This window comes from Chrysemys picta, unplaced genomic scaffold, assembly GCF_011386835.1.
Source record: "Chrysemys picta bellii isolate R12L10 unplaced genomic scaffold, ASM1138683v2 scaf265, whole genome shotgun sequence".
In the NCBI taxonomy this organism is placed as follows: domain Eukaryota; kingdom Metazoa; phylum Chordata; order Testudines; family Emydidae; genus Chrysemys; species Chrysemys picta.
This window is the reverse complement of record NW_027052972.1, coordinates 1-6,002: the sequence shown is the minus strand read 5'-3', so window position 1 is coordinate 6,002 and position 6,002 is coordinate 1. Positions and strand designations below refer to the sequence as shown.

At 58.6% G+C, this 6,002-nt stretch overlaps 1 long non-coding RNA gene across 1 annotated transcript; it reads left to right on the top strand.

The window, feature by feature from the left end:
- The first annotated feature begins 1,728 nt into the window (after positions 1-1,728).
- Positions 1,729-5,998, top strand: LOC135978439 (uncharacterized). The gene is made up of 4 exons (XR_010595812.1): positions 1,729-1,927; positions 2,580-2,645; positions 4,879-4,928; positions 5,964-5,998. It is a non-coding gene; the product is annotated as an uncharacterized LOC135978439 (long non-coding RNA).
- The last annotated feature ends 4 nt before the right edge of the window (positions 5,999-6,002 follow it).

Here is a 6,002-nt window from a genome sequence, read left to right as displayed (position 1 = left end):
TCCTTGACGTGTGTGTGGGCAGGCGGGCGGGGGTGTTAGGAAGAAAGGTCTCTGCTGCCTTGCGCTGCTGGGGAGGCGGCTGCACCTCCTGGGGGGCGGCCGTTGAGGGCAGAGTGGCCAATGGACGGTTGCTGCGCTGGGCCAGGCTGTAGCACCGGATCCCCGTCCTGGGTGATGGGGTGGGGGGAGCTAGGCGCTGAAGCGGCAGCTCGAGCCCCAGCCAGTAGCTGGTTCCGGCTCTAGTTCTAGCCCCTGAGGGGGTTGGGGGCAGGACTCCCTGACAGCTGCTCTGCCCCGTCCCCACTCATCTTGCCCTATGGGAATGTGGGGGAGGCCAGCCTGGGGTTCAATGGGAGGCAGCTGCACAGTGAGTCGGAGGCCGAACCCTCTTGCTGTGGGGCCACGTGAGGCTCTCAGGAAGTGGGAGAGAGACCCTGCTAGCAGCTCGAGCCTGGGGAGTGATGGGGGGGCAAGCTCTGCGGGCTCTACCTATAGAACCGCCGGGCTAAGGGCAAGGGCTGTAACTCTCCAGCCTTGGAGGGGCTCTATAACCCCTCCTAGGAGCTGGGGTGCAGGTGAGGGGTTGGGAGGCTCTTTAAACCCCCACCCCCCTGGGCAAAATGAGACATGGACTTCCCTTCACCCTGTACTGAATTGCAGCCACTTCTGGGGTGGAGCACAGTAGCGGCATAACAACACACAGCAACACTGCACAGGGATTGCCAGCCCAGCACTGAAATGCAGATACCTCTGGGGTGGAGCGCAGCAGCAGTGTAGTAACACAGCAACACTATACAGAGATCACTAACCTGGCACTGAAATGATGCCATCTCTGGGGGGGAAGTAGAGTGAACAGCCACAGAGCGACACTACTCACAGTTTAGAGCAGGGTGTGAAGAAGACTCTCACTTCCATTCGAAAGCTCTGAGGGAGTTTACAGAAACAGAACATGCTGTTAACCTGAGCTGAACAGCAGCCAGGACCCAATAGATTGGGTCAGACAACAGCTCTGCCAGGAGGGATTTGTTCTGATTGATGGAGAGTGGGATGAGGCAGGAAGCCAGTCAAGCCTGGGGAACAAATTCCTTCTCCAGGACACTTTGCTCCAGGATCTTGGAGCCCAGGCTCTATGGCCATTAATTACTGCACCACCCAGCCGGAAGGGAAGGGCAGGTCTCTGCGCTCCACATGTCACAAGCAGACAAGGCAGAAAGAACCATGTCACAGAATGAATCAATTGCATAGCCTGGACTAGAACCCAGGAATCCTAACTGCCAGCTCTGTGCTCTAACCATTAGACCCCACTCCACTTGCAGTCAGGATTGAACCCAGGAGTCCTGATTTCTAGGACCCCCCCATCCCCACCCCGTTTCTCTAACCCAGTGGTTCTCCATCAGGGTTACTTGTGCCCCTGGGGGTACACAGGGGTCTTCCAGGGGGTACATCAACAGGCTACATAAAAGTCAGTACAAACTAAAATTACATACAGACAATGACTTGTTTATTCTGCTCTATATACTGCTGGGTGTGTTTTGTTATAGGATTATAGTCTGTTAAAATATGTGTATATTAAATTCAATTTGTAGTTTGTAAAGATATAGCAGCAATCCAAGATGGAGTCTGAACTGCCATCTTGTGACCGCCATCTTGTTGTTTACTGTTATCCTGGCCCAGTCATAACTGGATCCAACCAGTTTTTCCCGCCTTTGGCCACTCCAAGGACAATTTTACCTCAGACTGTTTTCCACCCTTGCTGGGACTGTACCATATTTTCCCGCCACTAACTGCAGAAAGGGACTGAGCTCCCGGCCGAGTGGTGCAGTCCGTCCCAGTGACTGTGTGCGCAGCTCAGGCCGTCCCAGCACGTTCTGGTGGAAGTGAAGAGCGAGGGAAGGAGACGTTCCATCGAACCCGCTCCTGCTCCTGGGTACAACACGGGGCCTGGCTGCGGGGGCCAAGTGGAGGGGGGGTGAGGAGCCTGGCTGGGGGGGGGGAGGAGGGCTGGGTGGAGGTGGGCAAGAGACTTGACTCGGGGGGGGCGAGGGGCACTGCTGGGGGGGGCACTGGTTGGGGGGGACTTGCAGCTCGGTGGGGGGCCCTAACCGGAGTGGGTTGAGGCCCCACTACCCCAACCCAGTCCTCGCTTTAACCCTGCCCGAGGCCCCTGCCTCCCTCTGCGCCCCACGTGACCGGGTGGGGGTTCAGTGGGGACCTGCGTGGCCCTGTCACCAGGCGCAGGCCCATGGGTGCCCAGGCCCGGCCCCCGCAGCGCCAGAAGTGGGGGGCTGCGGAGTTCAGCCGTCATCAGCCTTGCAGACATCAACCCACCAGCACCGCAGTTGCTTTATACTCAAATCAATCACTGGTGGGGCTGGGCCCATCCATCAGTGACACTAGAGGGAACTGGGCCCCTCCATCAGTGTCACTAGGGGCCGTCGCCCAGTGTCACAGACACTCCCCAGAGCACGGCAGGGAGAAGCCAGGGCGCGCACAAGGGCAGGAGCAGAGCAGGGGTAGAACCCAGGAGTCCTGACTCCAGCCCTGCCCCGCACACAGCTGAGTCCCACTTCCATCCACAGGACTCGAAGGTGCGTGAGAGAAGGCGGAGATGACCCCATCCGGGCTGAAGGCGGTGGTGCGCGAGAGTGAGTGCAGAGCTGGGGGGTCTGAGCCCGGTTGGGGGCAGAATCCAGTCAGGTGTGGGTCTGGAGGAACAGGACCCAGTTGGGGGGCCCTGGGAGGGCAGGGCGGGGCGCTTATGGGGGTGTCGCACCCTCGGGGAGGATTAGGAGTCAGTCAGAGCAGAAAGAACAGGAGTACTTGTGGCATCTTAGAGACTAATAAGTTTCTTAGAGCATAAGCTTTCGTGGGTTACAGACTAACACGGCTGCTACTCTGAAACCAGTCAGAGCAGAGAGCTCCTCCTCCCCCCGCCTGCCTGTCACACACCAGGAGGGTGTCTGCCCCACCCCCAAGGGCTGCCCCCTCCCATAGGAGCTGCACTTTGGGGGGAATCATCGTCATCTCTTTCCATTGGGGTGACTCCCGCCAGGGCCGGTGCAAGGATATTTTGCGCCCTAGGCGAAACTTCCACCTTGCACATCCTCTCCTCCCCCGACTCTGAAAACTAGTAAACTTAGCGTTATAAACAGCCTGTCAGAACGGGTAAAGCTGCACATGAGGAGAAAAATTACGTCAGAGCCACTTTGTACCGTAGTGAAGCAGTACGCTTCTGCCCGGCCGCAACGCAGAGCTGGAGTAGGCTATAGCTGTAATGTAGGAGAGAACAAGTTAAAGCCTTACACCTGATCAGCATGGCCTCCGCTGCCTTGTGCATGCTGGACTCTGAGGGGTTAGTTGCTATGTGTTAGTCATTGTCTTCTGGCAACACCCTGCCCCGCTGTGTGGGCTGTGTTACTTCAGAAGCCCAAGCCACTGCTGAATCTCCAGCCCCAGCTGCAGTGGATGGGGCCTGTGGCTAAATCCAGACCACGGGCCTGGGGTTTAAAAGACCCTTGGAAAGTGGATTCAGTTCAGTTCAGATGATCCATGGTTGCCCCCAGAACTGGGACAGAGCAAATGTGGCCCACAGGTCAGGACCGCCGGTGGTGCTAATAACCCTTAGCTCTTCTCTTAGTTTTTCCTCAGTAAATCGCACAATTAGGAGGGCCTGACACGTGACTTTTGAATACTTGGGCTGGGCCACACTGCCCCGGTTCAAGAGGGGTCTCTGAACAGGAATAGCAGGGGGCTGCAGGTCAGGAGTGAGGGGCATCTGCAGAGCCGTGACGGAGGGAACCCAGGACTGGAATAGCTGCGGGTCAGGAGTGAGGAGCTCTGGCAGAGCTGGTGGGGACAGACCAGGATTGGCATAGCAGGGGGCTGCAGTAAAGGGCACTGGCGGAACTGGGAGCGGGTGGGATCCAAGAGCTGGGATAGCGGGGGCTGAGGACAGGAATGAGGGGCATCTGCAGAGGTGTGAGATGGGGAACCCAGGACTGGAATAGCTGCGGTTCAAGAGTGAGGAGCACTGGCAGAGCTGGTGGGGGACAGACCAGGGCTGGGATAGCAGGGAGCTGCAGACAGGAGTGAGGGGCACTGGCAGAGCTGGGAATGGGAGGGAGGCCAGGGCTGGGGTAGCAGGGGGCTCCAGTCAGTAGTGAGGGACACTGGCACAGCTGGTGGGGGCAGCCCAGGGCTGGTGTGAGGGGCCGTAGCTGCAGTTCAGGGTTGAAATGCCTGTATTATGGTAGGACCCAGGAGCCCAAGTCATGGATCAAGGCCCCATTTTGCAAGGCGTTGTACATTATTCATTAGGTGCATTATGGTAGCGCCCAGGAGTGCCAGTCATGGGTCAGGGTACCATTCTGCTGGGCATAACAAAAAGATGGTGCTTGGCCCGAAGAGCTGACTATCTAATTGCTTAGCTTGGCCGTGGAAGGTGCTGAGGAGACAGGCCGGCAGTTCCCTGAGCGGGGCATGCCTTGGAGGGATTATTTGTGTAGAACTCAGGATTTGAAGTCTTTGTCGTGTTGTCGTCCCCCACACACAGTAGAGGGTCCCTGGATCCCCTCCAGTCAAGAGGTGCTGGACAGGATCTGTTCTCTTGCTGCACGGGGCCAGATCCTTAGTTCAGCTGCGCTCGTATCCAGCCTGGCAGAAAGGAAGGGGGATCAGAGCCATGGCCCATCTAACCTGCCCCCCCTCTACGATTGCTGACTGGGGGCTCTGCTAGGAGCACATCGCTAGCTGGCCTGAGAGCGGCCTCTGAGCCACTTCCCCGAGGGGTCCTTCCACCAGTCAGTGGGTTCTGGCTCAGGGCACAGCCGTCCCATCCAATCCCCACCACTCACTAATCCCCATCTCTTTCCCTCGCAGAGATCCTCAGCGTTGTCTTTCGCAGCGTGAAGAAGGAAGGAAAATGGAAGGTAAGCAGGCCAGGCCTGCTGCCCTGGTGTTCCCCTGGGGATATGCTGTATCCATATATCGTGCTCCTTCCCCTCCAGCTTCTTGGAATTCATTAGGACCCTGAGGTTTTCCAGGCTGGATCAGATCCCTGCTCTGTCTAGCCGATCATCCGCCCCCAGCTAGGCTTGGGTATGTCTGCCTTCCCGCTGCGCTGGATCAGACCCAGCTGGTCCAGCTAGCCCCATATCTCCCCCCACACACACCGGATCAGACCACTGGGCCCAGTGAGTCAGCCTGGGTGGGAGGAGGAGCAGGAAAGCGCCAAGCATGGGGGCAGCATGCACCATTGGGCAGGCAGGTTATTGAGCCCCCGGCATGGACTGGGCTGGGGTGTGTGGAGCGGTGGACTTGGCCGGTGCGGCAGAGGGAGCACAGGGGACTAGGTTTCCCAGTGGCTGGATCTGGTGCAGCGGGATGCTGGGCTGCACGGAGCAATGGGTTCATTCGGCACGGCAGGAAGGGAGTAGAGATGTTGGGCCGATGGCCTACAGGGCTTTCCTAGGGGAACACGGAGACTCCCCTCGTTCCATTTCTCTGTGCCCTGATCCTGGTTCTGTCCGAGGGCTGGGGAGCGGGTATCTGGTGGATCAGAGGAGGGCACTGGGAGCTAGGACTCCTGGGTTCTGTCCCTGCCTCTTGCACTCACCCTGTCACCTGGGCCAAGAGGCTGATCTCCTCCAATCTAGGAGGATGGAACCATTCTGAATGGCCGGGTGTCCCAGGTTTGTCTCCGACATCTCGTACCAGCCACTCTGCTCGGAGCCGCTCTCCTTGTCGCTCCTCACACAGTCCTTAGCACGGTCAGCTCAGCCAAGTGCAGGCTTGGTAACGGCCCTGCCGCTCTGCTGTGGAAGGGCTGGGCCGGGAGCCGTCGGCTCTGCCGTTAGCAGTCGCTGTGCTCCCTTGGCTGTTCCGTGGATGATGATGGTGGGCGGCTGGGCTCAGGGCAGTGACTAGCTCGTCCGAAGCGGCGCGCTCCCCTCTCGCTACCCCAGGTGCTGATCATGGACCACCCCAGCACGCGCATCCTTTCG